We start from the raw sequence: 18,430 nt of genomic DNA on the forward strand, positions 1-18,430 counted from the left end.
AAACTGTCCAAAATATCATCATTTAGAGGAAACTCTCTCTGCCTAGATTCTCTGACACGAGTCAGCAGTCAGTATGGTAACCCCCAACTCAAAATTGTGTATTCTTGACAGCTTCTATTCTAGCTTTATTTTTTTTTAATTTGTTTAATTTTGTTGTTCTCCGTGGAATTATAGTAATTGGGTTGGCGTTGTATAAATGTGAGGGTTAAGGACTTGTCAGTAATTCATATAATAATTAGTATGAATCAGATTGCTTTCTTCAGAATAAGGTTGGTGAGTGAGGTCAGCCACTCTGAAAGGAGATAAGTGTGTTGGATGGAGAGAAGCACGTGCTTTGGGAGTGTGGAGGCTTTGGGAAAGGGGATAGAGCGGAAGCAGTCAGCAGAGAGAAAGTGAAGGGTTGGGCAGCTCTTCACTAAGAACAGGGAAACCTTGGGGTTTGGGGTCCTGGGCCGTAAGAGGGGAAGGATAAACTTTTGCTTTTTCAAAATGTTCCCAGGAGCCAACCTAATGTTGATGCAAACGTCACATCTACATGATGGAATATTCTGCAGCCATTAAAGAAACAAGGTAGATTTGCAGTTAAAAAGAAAGTGCAAAACAGACTGTATGGTATGCTCCCATTTCTGTATATAGCTTTGCAAGGTTATATATGCTTGTATTTGTTTGTATGAGTATATGCAGAGAGTATTTCCGGAGGAAATATAGGAAACAGTAACTTGGCTGCCTCTGGGAAAGGAGCCTGGGGACCTGGGTCTGAGAGAGGATTTTTTGGGTTTTTTTTGCAAGTTTTTGGGTACAGTTTGAATTTTTATGCTCTTTACTTTTAAATTAAGAAAAGAGAACTAGTTAAATTTCTAGGATTACTCTCTTACCGTTAGGAGATTTGGTGGGGGTGGGAGTGGGGGAAGGGAGGAGGGAGAAAGAGGGAAGTGGGGAGGGGACAGATAATCTCTTTGTCCTTCTTTCTTCTGAGTCACAAAGCTCAGGGCTCTTATACCCCAGGACTCTTCTGGTTTTATTACCTCAGCTGGATTATGGTTAAATAAGCTTTTCTGGGCTGACCTGGAACTGAACTACTATTTATAATCACTTTCTATGGGGAAAATTCTACAGTGTTCCAGAGAACATGCTAAACTAAATTGTCTCTCCCACTTTCTCTCAATTTCATGTCTATTACGTTCCTTAAAAAAAAAAAAAAAAAAGAGGACTTTAGACTTATTCCAGGAAGCCCTGTCTGACCACATTCTTGCTTATCTCATCAGAAATGACAAAAACACTGTATGCAGTTACGTACTTGAATACCTGCTGGGTTTTTTGTTTGTTAGTTTGTTTCCAACAAAGTGCCGTATGTTTTGCACTTTCTTTTCCAGCTAGCTTGAAGAAGGGTAATGCCTTTTATTTGTTTGCATGCCTGGTAGAGAGCCATAGGCATTCAGCAAATATTTGTTGGGTCAGTAAGTTAAGCGGTGGATGCCTAAGCAGACTGGTCACTGTAAACTGTCATAGATAAAACTTTCATGGCCTCGGAGGCACTGTAGAAAGGACCCTAATCTAGCACAGGGCTTCTTGACATTGGCACTGTTGACATTCTGAGCCACATAATTCCTTTTTCCACCATCCTGTGCATCATAGGAGGTTTAGCAGCATCCCTGGCCCCTACCCATTAAATGCCAATAGGAATCCCCCAATCAGAACAGTAAAAAATGTAGATATTGCCAAATGTCCCCTGCGGGCAAAATTGCCCTCGCTGACAGTCACTGATTTGGAGTGATTTTGGATTTGCTCTTCAGTCTCCAAGGATTGTTCTTTACTGAAAGAGCAGTCTTCAAATCTTGGAGACCTAGAGGTGGGGCAAAGCAAGGCTTTCTGAAAGTGTACAAAGTGCTTCTGTGCAGCATTAGGAGAGGTGCCCTTCTGGGCAGATGAATGAGAAGAGGACCAGGGAAGGAAGTGCAGGCTGCATTTGATCCTCCATTTGTCCCTCCTGTTATTCCTGCTGGGTTTTTGGCTACGAGGGCTTCTTGTGGCCTGGAGCTAAGTCTGGAAGTCTAGCTGAGTTGGTAAACAACAGATTCTAAGGGCCGGTGACCCTGCAGAAGGATGGACCAACAGAGTTAACTGACTCTTCGACGTTCAGTCAGCTGTGTTGTGGTCACTTCCAAACAGCATATCGAGAGGACACTTCCTCATTAATATGGATAAGAGGCAGATTATACTTCTCAGATGTATTCACCTAACAGATGTTTACTGAGCATCTACCATGTGCCAGGAGAGAAAACGCTGTCCTCCACTCCACCCTTATTTCTGTATGAAGTATTCTATTTCTGCGTGTTTGGTATGATCATTTTATTTTGTTATTCAGAACCTTTCTTATTAACACAGTCTTCTCTTTTTTTCCCCTGCACTTAATTTACTTGCTTTCCGAAGGACCAATTATAATTAAAAGGAAGAGGAAGAGCAATCAAAGGGATGGCTACAATTTTCAGAAACCTCCTTAGCTGTGTGTGTGCTCAGTGAGTGCACACACACTCTGGGCCGCATTTTGGAGACCCTTCTCGACTGTCCTTATATTTATAAGTTATCCTACAGTGCGTTGGCACATCAGCCGTCAAGGCAGTTTGTAGAATCTCCTTCCCTGGAGGTCTTTAAAAATCAAACTAAATATCCATCTGTCCGGAATGGTTTTGACGCAGTCCTACTGATGAGAAGGAATAGGCTAGATTTTCCCGTCAAGGTTCGTTTCTGTCTCGAGCGCTCTTAAATGAATCACTTTGCCTTTTGGTGGGGGCAGGGAGGGAGGTAAAGTGACACTCTGAATTATTGATGTGTATCACTGTACATATACTGGTTAAATAGAATAAATTATATCCCTCTCATGTTTTTAATGTTTCTGAAGCACTCGGTGCATCTGGAGCCTCAAAACAACCCTGTGAGGTGGGTGGGCCCTTCTTTGGGTCCCCGTGTCACAGAGGAGTCAGCAAGGCATGCAGATGTGGGGTTGTTGGTCCAGAGTCACAGCCTGGCTGATGCAGAGCGGAGATGCCATTCCTGGCTGTCGGCTCCCCAGTTTCACTCTCTTTGCTCTTGACCCTCGTGCTTCTCTGTGTTTGTGGGGTTTGCTCTGTCATACAGTGTCCAGACATTTGATTTGGAGCCAAGAATTTAAAAAAAAAATGGGGGGAACCTACTTAGGACCAATACTTACTCTATTTTTCCTTCCAAAAAAGTGCATTTTCACATAAAATTGTGGTAAGGGTTATTGCCAACTTCACACACAGACACATATGTTCATATATATGTATGTATATATGTGTTCATATATATGTATGTATATATGTGGTTCATATATATGTATGTATATATGTGTTCATATATATGTATGTATATATGTGGTTCATATATATGTATGTATATATGTGGTATATATATATATACATACATATATATGTATGTATATATATATATGTGGTATATATACAACCACATATAGGAGAGTATGTGTATGTATGTTTAGATGTGGATATATAGGTATAGCTGTGTGTGTGTGAGAGAGAGAGAGAGGAAGAATTTGTTCTTATTTTTCTAATGTGAAATAAGAAAACCTGAAAAATTTGCCACGTGCCAGCACTACTCTGGATTCTCTTAACAGTTTAGGTAAAATCTCAACGTTTGTTTCCTAATTAGAAAAAGGCATCAATTCACTCTCTTGGTGGCGATCTCAGACTGTTCGTGACACAGATTGAAAATAGTCTTTCTAATATTTTGACTACCCATTTTTACTGGGTTGTCATTACTTCTAAACAGTTTCAGTGGACAGGGCTAATAAACACGTATTTTTAAGAAAGGAAAATATAGTATTGACAAAATAACAACCTTAGTGGTACCAAATACACTGAATGCAGCATGTCAAAATACTAGGAAGAATTGTTTTCTGTGTGGTTATGCTAGTTAATTTGATATATACTTAGGTCCACTTATTTCAGTTTGATTTTAAATTTTGGAGGTTGCTTTATTTTTGTCTTTTTTTGTTCACATTTTTCAGTTATATAGCATGTTTACATGATTTTCCAAAATCAAAACTATGAAATGAAGTATGTGGGGAGAGATCTCACTTTTATCTCCATTTCTTCCTTTTTGGCCTGTCCCTTTCTTGATAAAAATTGTTTTGGTTTTTCTTCTGATTAATTTTGGTTCATCTTTCCCTTATTTCTTCTCAGATATGTAAGTAGCTGTGTTTATTATATAGCATATGTTCTTCCCTTTTTCACCCAAACTGTTACATTCAGTACACAGTCTTCTATACTTTGCTTCTTTCTTTATTCATGTATCCTGGAGAGCAGTCCATAGCAGTATATGGGGATCTGCCTTATGTATCTGACACTCCCTTGTGTGCTGTACTGTAGTTTATTTAACCAGTCCCTTGTTGATGGACATTTGGGTTATTTCCAGTCCTTTGCTATTATTGGTCTTGTAATGAATAGTCTTGTACTTACATTATCTCATATTTTTTACTAGTACTTTTGGGGGTTGATTTTTATAAGAGGAATTGATGGGTCAAAGAGTCATATGTATTTTTGTAGAAATTGCCAAATCCATCTCCATTGGGTTTGAAAGGTTTTGTGTTCCCAACAGTAATATACAAGAGAGCAAATTTTTCCCAGTCTCACCAACAGAGTATGTTGTAAGCTTTTGGAGTTTTGGCTAATTTGAAAGGTGAAAAATGGGATCTCATGTTGTTTTAATTTGTTATTTCTCATATCATTAGTGAAGTTAAGCATCTTTTCTTATGCTGAGGACTTTTGTAAATTTTTGGAGTTTTGGCTAATCGGAAAGGTGAAAAATGGGGTCTCATGTTGTTTTAATTTGTATTTCTCATATCATTAGTGAAGTTAAGCATCTTTTCTTATGCTGAGGACCATTTGCATTTCTTTTTCTATGAACTATATATACATCTTTTGCCTACATTGGGCTGTTGATCTTTCCCTTCTCAGTTTTCAGAAGTTCCTTATAAACTAGGGCTATTATTCCTTCATGATATATTGCAGTTCTTTTCCTTACTATCTTTATTTTGCTTACAGTGTTTTATTTTTACATGTAAATTTGAATTATTACTTATTTTTTTGTAGTTATATTTATCTTTATGTGGTCATTCATTTCCCCATTGGATCTGGATTTTGAGATGGGCGTGGTTTCCCCCTTCCAGGTTCTAAAGTAAGCCCCAGCTATTTTCTTCCATGGTTTCATTTTGTACAATTAGATTTCATTTGGAATTTTCTTGGTGTGAGGTATGAGGAGTGGATCCAATTAAATATTTTCCCATGTTGTTCTAACATTATTTACTAAGGCATCTTCCTTTTTCCCGTTGGTTGGAATGCGCTTTATCATATGTACTTGGGTCTGTCTCTGCTTGATTTATCTCATTCTATGTATTAATGCTCCAGGAGCATACAGTTTTAATAACAGGAGCTTTATAATATGTGTGAAAAATAGTTTTTAAACAAAAGTAATGGTGACATGACTCCTGTGTTTATAAAAACGTGAAGTTTGAAACAGAAGCATTTTTAGAGATACCACGCAAATGAGCTACTTTTACTATTCCGTTTTGCAAAGACGGGAATTAGGGCTTCCAGAGTTTGTACAGACTCATCCAGAATCACCAAGATGATTACCAGATAGTCAGCAGTGGGACTGGAACCCATGTTTTCAACTACTACATTGCATGATTTTCTCATAAAGATATGATTTTCTCAGTAAATATGGGTGACTAGTCTCCTAGCAAGGACCTAGAACCAGTTCGGATGCCTTCTCTTATCACAAAATATTTTCGTAGCTTGGAATATTTAAAATAATACATGATTTAGTTTATTTTAATTATAGTATATTCATTTTAGAACATTTGGAAAAGAACCCTGCTACTGATTCCCAGAAATATATTAATATTTTGGTCAATTTCTGGAATTTTTTAAATACCAAAATCTTTTGTTTATTATGATCATGTTAAGTGGAAACAATTTTGAGAGGATGACAGTAATATTAAGCATTTATTAAGCACGTACCTCAGTGCACTGATTAAAGTGCTCTAAGTACATTCTCTTAATTAATTATCACAAAACCTATCTAGGGATGCAGTCTTTATTATTTCAATATTTCTTATGAGTAATGCTGGCTCTGAGAGGTTAAATAACTTGCCCAATCTAATGGAGCTGGTAAATAATGGAGCTTGTATCCTAACTCATGTGTTTCCTCCAGCTCCTATGTTTTAACCGCTATGCCCACTGAATCCCGTGTATACCATTTTGGACCCTGTTATTTTAGTAATTTTTTTTTTTTTAAAGCTGAACATTTGTGAGCTTCTGGAATAGGTCTGGTTTTCTTTCCTTTATAAATTTATTTATTTTTGGCTGTGTTGGGTCTTCGTTTCTGCGTGAGGGCTTTCTCTAGTTGTGGCAAGCCGGGGTCACTCTTCATCGTGGTGCACGGGCCTCTCACTGTCGCTGCCTTTTCTTGTTGTGGAGCACAGGCTCCAGTCGCGCAGGCTCAGGAGTTGTGGCTCACGGGCTCAGTTGCTCCGCGGCATGTGGGATCTTCCCAGACCAGGGCTCGAACCCGTATCCCCTGCATTGGCAGGCAGACTCTCAACTGCTACGCCACCAGGGAAGCCTTGTTTCCTCAATGGTCATATTAAATTTTGATTATAATATCACCTTTCTTCTAACACAATTAAATTGCTTATATCAGATTGTAAGAAGAGGGCGTTAAAAATATTTTTTCTTATTTTTTTTCCTTCGGATGTTATTCATAAGATCTTGGCAGGTACACAAAGATGTATCTTGAAAATTAAGTAGAATGATTTTGGTGAAGGCCAGTGTGAGACAGAAAAGCACATTGATTTTATAGACATGGTTGCTGCTCAACGATTTACATGATGTTCAGAGGGAGTTTACTTTCCTATGTTGACTGAACAGCCTCCCTGCAAGTTTGTTTATTTAAAATTTGCATAACTACCTTTATTTTTTTCCAGATCCAAATTGTCCCAAATTTCGAGTTAAAGATGAGGTACAGGGCTTCCCTGGTGGCGCAGTGGTTGAGAGTCCGCCTGCCGATGCAGGGGACGCGGGTTCGTGCCCCGGTCCGGGAAGATCCCAAGTGCCGCGGAGCAGCTGGACCCGTGAGCCAGGGCCGCTGGGCCTGCGCGTCCGGAGCCTATTCTCCGCAACGGGAGAGGACACAACAGTGAGAGGCCCGCGTACCGCAAAAAAAAAAAAAAAAAAAAGATGAGGTACATAGTGATGCGTGGCTGAAGAGTGAATAATGTGCAGTCAAAAGTAAATAAAATAGACATTTTCTAAACCTGCCTCAAATTGCATCCTAGCTCAGCAGTGTACATTCAGTTGTGACATCAATAGACACATCAGTAAGAAAGATGAGAAATGGCAAAGACATTTTGAAGAGAGAAATGAATTCAGTGTATCAGGCCAGTGTGAAAATACAGTATTAGTGACTATTACAGAAGACAGTGATTTGCTGGCAGCATTTTAAGTGCAGTTTTGTATGTCTGTGTGCTAGGAGAGAACAAAATGGTAGATTCTGGATTCACAGCCTGCTTTTTAACTTTGTAAAAAGTTAATACTCTCATAAACTCTGTTCTAGGTACACATGGACTATCAGGCTAACCCAGGGACTATCAGGCTAACCCAGGCTAATCAAGAGGTTTATGATTTAGTGCACTGAACTCTTCTTTTTTACCGTGTAGTCCCTATCAGTAAATAAAAGTCTGAGCTCATTTCCTAGTATATTTTATATTTACTTAATAAATTACATACATGTGCTACTGTAGATCCATCAGTTATTAAAGTTTTCTATCTTAAATTTTCAGAGTAAAAAAAATTTGTGGATAGACATTCCAGTGATTTTCCCTGCATGTCAATGCAGTGCAGGATGTGTATATCCTGTTTCAAATATCACTGGTCTGTCACTCTAGTGGTAGAGTATAAAACAGTCTATTTGCCTTGAAGAGCTTCAGCTGGGGACACATTTTATCCCTAAATAAAGTTAGAGGCTTTTAATCAGGGGAGTATTTGAAAATTAAATTGTTTTCTTCAGAGTTGCCTAAGAAAGATTTCATAATAAGACCATAGATATTCCTACATTAAATATTTTTTGTATTTTAAATTTGATAATTTGCTACTATTTCCACCCTCCCTTCTTTTGTATTTGTTCCAAAAAAAGTTGGGAACTCCATAAAGAACAATTCTGGCCTGTAGTTCTCGAATTCTGACATTTAGCAATCTGTACTCATCAAACATCTAGTCAAACTAGATGACAGGTTAATCATCTTATGATTCATTGTGTTTCACTCCTTTCCTAGGAAATAAAAAGCTAGTTATTTCTGAAATTAGGGATGACCTAGTTAAGAAGGATTATAATTTAAAAATAATCTTTTATGTCTTATTATGCTATATAACTAAGTGATAAGGTTACGATAACATTTGGAAATGAGTTTTAACAATTATGTTTTTAATAGAATGTTCATTTACTCTCTAGTTCTAAATATGTCCTGTTAGCTTGCAGGTCTAATTTAAAACATCAACCTTAAAATTTTCAAAGCCTAGTGTCTTATATAGCTAAATGTCTAAAAGGTATTTGTTGGTGAAATATTATTATAATGATAGGTTTGTTTATTTTCATTCATATTTCATTCATAGATCCCAGCTCTGTATTATAAAGAACTTTTACTAATATGTAAAAAATAAATCTTGAGAGCTAGTATAGTATAGTCAATGTATATCTAATTGGTTATTAAAGTTGTCCTGATAATTTAAGATCATTTCCATTATTTTTACTCTCATACATTTCTTTTAAGTTTTGAACATCTGTTTAGATGTGTTGTTGCCTCTAGTTCAGAGTCTGATTAGCTTGTCAATAAATTAACTACTCATAATAGGCCATTATATCAATAAGTCTGGAAAATACAAATAAAATAGATTTTTAAAAGAATTATGTAGATTACTGAAATTGATGTTAGGGGAATTAGAATAGCTGAGCAAAGCAATAACTAAAGAAAACATTGAAAAATATTGTGAAATAATTATGAAAGGCTCCTGTCCCTGTTCTTGTCTTAGGGATGTTTAATTCTAAGAAATGGCTAAAGAAAAAAATGATTTATAGGAAGAATCTAGTGTAATCTCATAGAAAGCAGTTCTAACAAGTAAGGCTGAATTTCATGGGAACTGTGAAGTTCTTAGAAGACAAACCTCTTTCATCATGTGTTTTAGCATACATACGGTTCTTTGTCTCTGTTTTTCTCTGAATACAGGATTTCTTAGCCTGCTTATTGGCATATGGTTGAAAAATAGCCACCCACCTGGCCTTATAGCTCTAGCACTCACCACTGTCTGATTATCTACAGCTAAATGTCTCTTGGTTCAAACACATAAACACTTTCTTATTGCTCACTGAATGGCCAATGTACTTCTCCTCGAGTGAGGTGTTTGCTCTGGGTCTAATGAGCTATCGCTGAATAGTCAGGTCATGTGAGTCATAGTCTCATAAGAGCCTGGGACCTGAGAATGGTTCACACAGGCAAATTTATTGATGTGTTTGCTACAGCTTATTGATGAGTCTGTCCTATTGTTTAGGGAACAACCATTTCAAAAGTACATAAATTGGCAGAGAGCACACAAAAAGGTGACAGCCTCAAAAGAAAACTCCAATTCATCAACATAAATGGCTCTAGTCATGAACATATTTGTGCATTTTCATCTACATACTATTATATAAACAAATGCTATAAAATTGTATTTATTCAAAGAATAATCTATAAAAAGTAGTATTTAATCTGAGAATGCAAGGATGGTTCAATATTAGGGCACTTATTAATATAATATAATAAAACCAATATGCTGTCCATACCGATCAAAATATCAAATAAGAAAACTGATCTGATGCTGGAAAAGTATTTGATACAATTCAACAATTCCTGATACAATATTTCAAACACTTGGCTTTCATGCTTTTTGCTACTTCCGGTACACTATGAACATTTATCATTTTTATAATCAGACAAAAATATGTAAAAGGTTTTAAAAGCCCCTCAGGGCAGTTAATTTTTTTTTTTTTTTTGTATTCCAAGTTCCTTATTCATGTAATTGTGTCTCAATAAATATTTCAAATGAAGCATTCCATTAAAACAAAGTAGGTTTTGAGAACTGTTAAGAAAACGGAATAGAGAGAATTTTTCTTTTTCTCTTGGAACACCTTGTTTCAGGAGTGTACCTTTTCCTATGTACAACATGAACAATCATCAGTGTTCATGAGGGTGAATTGCTTTTCTTTTAGAAGATACCTTTGAAAATTGTTCTCTTTTTCTCCGCGATTTGCTTCTCTGAACTCTTACCTCTTTTCCTGAGCTGAATCAGTGCCCTAATCTGACAGCTATGCGTATCTAACTGATAGCTGTTACTCCATCTGAACAATTCCATCTTAGATTCAACATGCTTGTGCCTGAGCCTATTTCCCTCTCTATCCCGACAACTCAAAATACCCTAGAATGATCTCTCTCCTCTCATTTTTGCTTCTTGTCTGCTGCCCAGCCTACATTTTTAGTGTCTCCCAACACTTTACCTTTATCAGCTTTCATAATCCTGGGTATAGGTTTTTATTTCTTACCTGGACTATTTTGCAGAAGTCTTCTGATATCCTTCTTCCTTCTATTTCAGCATATTTCACCTGCACTGCAACTAGAGTAATCTTTCTATATTTGACTTATATGTCACTCCTCTGCTTAAAACTTTGTGAGGCAGCATTTCTGATTGAATTATATTTAAAATTGTTGGCTTGGCATTTGAAAGCTGTCTTCCTTTTGCCCTTCATGTATTCCTTACTCCTAGACCTTCCCCATGCACACTGAACTCATTTCTCATGGGGGCCATAGTGTGGTCATTCTGTTATCTTTTCTCATGCTTTGTCTTCCAGCCTTCCTTTTCTCACTTATGAAAAACTGACTTACATTCATAATGTGCAGATCCAAGGCAATGTTCTTGAAACTTTAGAGTCTCCCTGATATTTGTGATTTCCTTCATTCTCCGAGCTGTCACAGCACTCTGTAATTCCCTGATGACTTCAGTGTATTTTCTGATTGTTTCATCTCTACTCATGGATTAAAAGCTTCTTGAGTATAAAGGGCTAGATTTTATTGTTTTATATTTCTTATAATGCCTAACATAGTGATTTATACATAATAGTTCAAACATTGATATTTTGAATCAAATACTGAATTATTTGAAAGTAATGTATATATGAACAATATACATTTGTATTTCAAACATATCAGTGCCATTGCCTCCAAAGTATTCCTTTGGGAGATGGTAATACAACTGAAAATATAAAACAGAACTAAAATAAATAAAGTTGGTCCTCTATTTTGTGTTGGTCATCTAGTGTCATTTTAAAAGAGTTATTTTTATTTTTTTCACATTTACATTCATATTTGCAGGACAACTAAAATATTATTAGTGTGAAGAATAATAAAAGTTATTATTATAACCTTGAGAGAGTATGTTAATTAAATTGAGGGTTAAGGAAAGATAGTGCTTAAGATAACTTCTTTCCCCATTTGTGATGACATGAAAACTTTATTTTCTTATATTGAGTCAAACTGCCAAGAAATTCTTGCAACAGACTGAGTGCTATGATAAATATCTGCTTTTTAGAGCTTTGGACAGTGTCATTGCTTGAAAAGCAAGCTTGAACTCCTCAAGAGATCATTGGAGAGAGAAATGCTTAAAAGCTTTTCAAAGCCATACTCTTGGCTCTATCAGAATTTAATTTCCCACTGATTATGGTTCTATCGATTTTGGAACACATGGCTATGTATATACTCAGCATAGCTACATCACTGATGATTTCCCATGCCTTGGGACTACATCACTGTTTAATGTGCATATGGAATCCACTTATATTTTCTTATATGTAAGTACCTTGAATTAAATACTCTGTTTTTAGACTAGACTATGAAAATGTTCTTGTAGTTGTTTAAAGGCTAAGTCTTTTTAGTAGTTAAAAACATTTTGATGTGTGTGGAAATGGGCTTTATAAACATCCTGTACTTTATCAACCACTCAGTCATACCTGGTTAGGTTCTGACCTGTAGTCAAAATACAAAGGGTGTTTTAAAAAGTAGATTCCAGCTGTATGACATCACAGTGTTGAATGCGCAGAGTGGTTATAAATGGTGAGGCAATACATAAAATATATAGAAGATCTTGGTTCTAGTCCTGTTGCTGTTAGTTTTAAGCAAGTACTGTACCCTTTTGATCTTCAGTTTGGGGGTCCAGATAGTATTTACTTTCTAGAGAGTTGATGAGGATGCCAGGAGATAAGATATGTAAAGGACTTACCCCAGTGTCTACTATTGAACATAGTTGACTTCTATTACTCTTTGACCAAAAAAAAAAAAAAAGTGATTTGATCAAAGAATTTGTTGATGATAATGTTTTCATCTTTGAATGCTTTGTACCATGGTGATTAGTAGATAAGATAAATTTGGTAGTCAGGTAATCATACAATCTAAGAACTGGAAAGGCTGGCCTAATTTTTTACATTCGAGAAAATAAAGGACCAAAGACCTCAGGTGACCCACCAGCCACCACACAGCAGGTCAGTAGCAGAGTGGGGTTTTGAACCCAGATCTTGGGACTCCTCCTCCTGAGGCACTTTCTCCTCTCTGCACACCAGAGTGGTGCTTCCAGAGCTCACCCTTTCCAAGTGATGGTTCTGTGACTACAGTTCATTCAGTGAGGAGCTAGTGGGCTTCGTATCTCTTCCGTCTGGAGTCATTCTTGCCTGGTCAGTCGTAGTGTTTTTGCCAGGCTAAAAAGTAAACTTCTGCTATCAATTCGGTGTGGAATATGATCTCATGCATGTGTTCTGTTTTTTTAGTATAACATAAAGAACTTGAGCAGAAGCTCCATTATAACATATTTCATGAGTCAGTTATGATCTTTGTCAAATCATGGCCCAAATACAATCACTAGTCCTGTTTCTGAGATACAAACATTATAAAAGCCTGTAATATACTTTAAAAGATACATTCTTGATGATATTTTGAAAACTATTTAGTCCTTATAAACATTCGAACCTTTGAATATTTAAACAAAGATAGTGCTGTGTTTGGCAAATTAATAAAATACTGAACTTAAGATATAATAAAAAGAACAATAAAGAACTAGTTAAAGCACAGTCTTCTTTACAAGAAAGTCTTCTGTAACTCAATCCCAGAAGATTAGATTTTATAATAAAGATAATTTACCCCTTATAGCAATGTTGGTATTTTGAGTTGGCCACAGGTGGTCTCTAAAAGGAATCTTGTAAGGTTTATTTAGAAAATCTAAAGCTATTATGATAAGTTTTTAAAAACCCATACAGATGAATATTTTAAAATAGGATTATACAATTTAGCTATTTAATCTGATTAAATGAAAATCTGAGATTTCCTTACTCATGGCTGTTTGTACGAGAGAGTAATGTAAATACTACAAAGAACTGTCAAAGGAAATAACATATCTAATGATTTTAAATCCTAAAATAAGAAACCAAGTACAGCCTTGATCAAATGCACACATAGTGATATTTCTGTAAGAAAAAAATATTTCATAGGACTATGATGATAGTGGTGTAGTATCAAAGCTTAATTAAAAATCTTGAAAAAATCAGCAAACTTTATACCTAAGTAAAATTTTGACATAAAAAAGACCCTCAGAGTGGGGAAAAAAAGACCCTCAGAGTGGGAAACTTCACTTTTTTGGACAGTTTATAATAGAAAACCTTAAAAGTAGCTACTTGATGCTTTAAAAATGTAGATTTACAAGAAATGGCTAGAGAACATTCAGTTAAAAAATTATCCATTTTGTTAAATGAAATTCTCATTTTCATCTCAGGAACGCATATGAGGCCAGTATTTCTTTTATACAATTATAATTGCTTTTAAATTTGGCAGTGAATTTTTCCTAGTATTCTAGTCTAAATCTAGAGAATTCTTCAGTTTTTTTGGTAAGTTATCTTCATCAGTTTTGTGTCAATCAGAGAAACCTTACCATAAAAGTCATTGCTATCACACTGTTTTCAATGAATGCTTAACTATATTCTGAACTGTTATGTATTGAATCCCATTAAAAGAAAACACACCAGGGCTTCCCTGGTGGCGCAGTGGTTGAGAGTCCGCCTGCCGATGCAGGGAACACGGAGTTCGTGCCCCGGTCCGGGAAGATCCCACGTGCCGCGGAGCGGCTGGGCCCGTGAGCCATGGCCACTGAGCCTGAGGGTCCGGAGCCTGTGCTCCGCAACGGGAGAGGCCACAGCAGTGAGAGGCCGGCGTACCACACACACACAAAAAAAAACAACAAAAGAAAACACACCAGATCTTTTTGGGTGTCAAGGCAGCTATGTAGAAAGAGCAGGCTCTATTTGGTTACAATGAAATCTGCCTATTAAATTATTTTCCATTCCACTTCCTTCATTTGCGTGTGCAATGTCTTATATGCATCTGAATTATCATTAAGAGGACCACAAACACAGACTTTATGACCTCAGTATATGAGGATCAGAAGAGAAAAAGCACTGCTTAAATAAATTTGAAATCTTATTATTTAGAACGATTTCAACATGCAGGTAAGGAACAGAATAGCACTATGGCATAATGGTATATCTTGAAACAAGTATTTAAAATTTGGGGAGATTAGTTTCTTAGGTTGCCTGGTGACACTTGGTCCATTTACTAGGAGATATAGGCTTTTGTTGTTGTTACAGTGCTTCATGCGAGGTGCCGGCTCCTAACAGCTCATCCCAGCCAATTGTGCTCCACCCTCCCTCTCTCCCTCCCACCCTTCCTTCCTTTCTTTCCCTGGGAAAGATGGTTGTTAAATATTTGCTGGCTCACTACTGCTTATAAATGTACCATCAATGAATGAACAGCAGGAAAGCTTCTCAGATTAGGTTGTGTCAGGTCAGGGATGCTCATCACGCTTTCACTGTCACCTGCTTTTGCCTTTGATTCTAACTCTGGGGGAGTCTTGCTTTTGCCCATCCCAGGAACCAAATTGTCTCTATACCACAAGTACTCTTCCTTTCAAGAACCATCAGTAACGACAATTCCTTTGAAGTTGGAAATCAAAAAAGATAATAGAAAATAATAATATTGCTACCAGAAGTCAGTCAGTGAGTCAGCGTTCTGTTATTGCTCTATGGTCTAGTGGGTTTTACACGCACTGAAGTAATACGGACCTGGGTTTGAATCTCCTACTGTGAGAACTTGGGCGAGTTCACTCTGCGTCTCAGTGTCTCATCTGTGAAATGGGTGTTGGGAGGATTAAGTAGGATTTTATATGTAAAGCCCAAGGCAAGTGCTTGGCATGTGGCAATTACCCTTTCATGCCCTCTCAGAGTACCTGGTAGGGGCCAGAAGAGGGGGCTTCTAAGAGTTCTTGACTGACGCCCTCTATTTTTTTTTTTTTTTTTTTGTCTTTGCGGTACGCGGGCCTCTCACTGTTGTAACCTCTCCCGTTGCGGAAAACAGCCTCCGGAGGCGCAGGCTCAGTGGCCATGGCTCACGGGCCCAGCCGCTCCGCGGCATGTGGGATCTTCCCGGACCGGGGCACGAACCCGTGTGCCCTGCATCGGCAGGCAGACTCTCAACCACTGCGCCACCAGGGAAGCCCTGCCCTCCATTTTTATATGGAGTTATCTTTCTCCAAAATTTTCAGCAGAGTTTGTATGAGGGATAACACAAATGAAATTGAAGGCTTTGGATATCATTTTATGTAACAGTATTTTTGATTCAAACACTTCATGGCAATTGGATATTATTAAAGATCCCAGCAGTTTAAAAATAGCCATTTTGCTGGCTCCATCAAGGAGAGAAGCTGGGTCTTCTGTGGAACAGATGTAAGACATGCTGCATTTCCCTTAATTCCTCAAGATCTTTTCTGTTGAGTATTTGAAGATTTCAGGCTTTTAATAGAAAAGTCTCATTTCAGTAAAACACTTAGGTTCTTTAAGTGGTCCATCAGTTTCTTTATTAAAATCTCATACTTCATTGTGACATTGCTTTTCAACATGGTTTAAAAAGGACCTAACCTGGCCATATTGATGAAGAAATTGCTGGTGTGTTTTAAATTGCACAATGTGAGTCAAAAGTGTGAGTTTCAAAAAAAAATGGGAGTATTGATGGAGGATATTTCACTATTTGGGCTTTTGTTATTTAGAGAGAAAAAGAGTGAATATTTATTATTCACTCATATAATTATCTATTTGTTAGATAGATAATTAATGAGTGAATATTTATCCTGAAAACTGCTGGGACTTTAAATATGTCATTCTCATTAATGAAACAAGATAGCATTTTGAAAATACACCTTTGGTGAAGTTAATTAAAACATAATTTAAAGAGTTAATTCATTATTTATAATAACAGTTTAAACCCTTTAATAAAATACATTCCCATACAAAGGACTCTGATTTAGATAGTTTTGGAAACTAAAATAGATTACAGTTTTTGTTGCTTGATTATTAGGATTCTGAAATTCTCCTCTCAAGAAATTGAATTTTAAATGTATTTTTTCATATTTAAATTATATGTGATCAAAAATGAAAAAATAGCTAATGATTTCCAGTCTCACAGCATTACCATAGAGCTGCACTGTCCACTATGGAGCCGCAATCCAATATGGCTCATCTGAATTGAGATGTGCTGTAAGTGTAAAATTAAAACACACGGGGTTTCAAAGGCCTAGTATAAAAAAAAGATAAAATATCACATATGTTGAAAGATAATATTCTGGATATATTGAGTTATATAAAACATATCATTAAAATCAATTTAATCTGTTTCTTTTTTTAATGTGGCAACTAAAATATTTAAAATTACATATGTGGCTCACATTACAATTCTATTGGACAGAGCTGCTCCAGAGAATGATTTTGGAAATAGTTAAAACAACATACATAGACTTTGCCTGGGAGATGTCACTTTATGAGCAAATCAAAAATAGGCCAAGCATATTGGGGTTATGAAGAAAAATTTTGCACATACAACTTAAGAAAAAAAAGATGGATGGAGAAAACCACCTGTAGATATAACTAGTGTACAAAAGAACAGAAAATTGATATCTACAAAATTATTGGAACATTGATAAAAACTTTTAAAAACATGCTGCTACATTTTTGAAAATGCAGCTTTGGTTTTTTTATTTATTTTTAATTAAAAAAATTGAAGTATAGCTGATTTACAATGTTGTTAGAAAGTGCAGGTTTTATAAGTCCAACAAATTTATCATAGTATAAAAAATATGTATTTTTAACTGACTATACTAGTGAACATTGACTATCACATGTATATTTAGTATCTGAAATATACCGGAGATGCAAAGCCTAGTACAATACATGATGTAACGTAGATGCTCAATAAATATTTAATGAATGAATATGTGATTGAAATAGGAGAGGGTAGAGACTTTTGTTGGTGTTATTCATTGATTATCTGAAGAGATTAAAATTAAAATAGTGCCTAGCCCATAGAATGCACACAAGAAATATTTGTGAAATGAATGAATGAAGTTAGACACACACACGCATTAAATCATAAAGAAGATAAAGTCCTCAGAGAGAAATTACCACCAATAATGTTAAACTAGTTCTCACTATTCAAAGGGTACCAGTTATTTTAAAACATCACTAAATTTATAGCTGTTTTAACGATACATTTACTTTAATAATGGTCTTATTTTGATAGTATCTTATATTTTGAGTTACACATGAAGAAACTCCATGGAAACAGTTGGAACAAAACTCAGGAATTAGTGCTTCAAAAGTTCCAAACTTGCGAAGGTCAGTTGTGTTGTTTTCCTTGGCTTAACTGATATTGAAATCATGACTTCAAGATAGAAATAGCGAATTTAGTAATTGGATGCTTAAGGTTCAAGTAGAAATATCGATAATGCTTATTTAGTAAAAAGTAGAAAAAAATAGGTGCGTTGTTTTTGTTTTTGTTTTGCGGTATGCGGGCCTCTCACTGTTGTGGCCTGTCCCGTTGCGGAGCACAAGCTCCGGACGCGCAGGCTCAGCGGCCATGGCTCACGGGCCCAGCTGCTCCGCGGCATGTGGGATCTTCCCGGACTGGGGCACGAACCCGTGTCCCCTGCATCGGCAGGCGGACTCTCAACCACTGCGCCACCAGGGAAGCCCAGTAGGTGGCGTTTTAATAAGTAAACTGTAACTGTAACATCGTAGAAGTGTGAAGTTTATATCATAAACACATTTAACATAATTTCCATTTATTTGGGGGGATATATAATACAAATATATTTCCCTTGAATATTTTTCTTCATTAGACTGATAAAATTGGGAATAATTTCTTCACTGAGTTTTCATAAAG

General features: G+C 36.5%; 1 protein-coding gene across 7 annotated transcripts in view; it reads left to right on the forward strand.

Annotated features, from left to right (window-relative positions):
- The window catches only part of LOC117197037 (LIM zinc-binding domain-containing Nebulette), a 250,838-nt gene that overhangs the window by 204,445 nt on the left and 27,963 nt on the right, over positions 1-18,430 (forward strand). The gene's annotated exons all lie outside the window — the stretch shown is intronic.

This window comes from Orcinus orca, chromosome 2 (assembly GCF_937001465.1).
Source record: "Orcinus orca chromosome 2, mOrcOrc1.1, whole genome shotgun sequence".
Classification (NCBI taxonomy): domain Eukaryota; kingdom Metazoa; phylum Chordata; class Mammalia; order Artiodactyla; family Delphinidae; genus Orcinus; species Orcinus orca.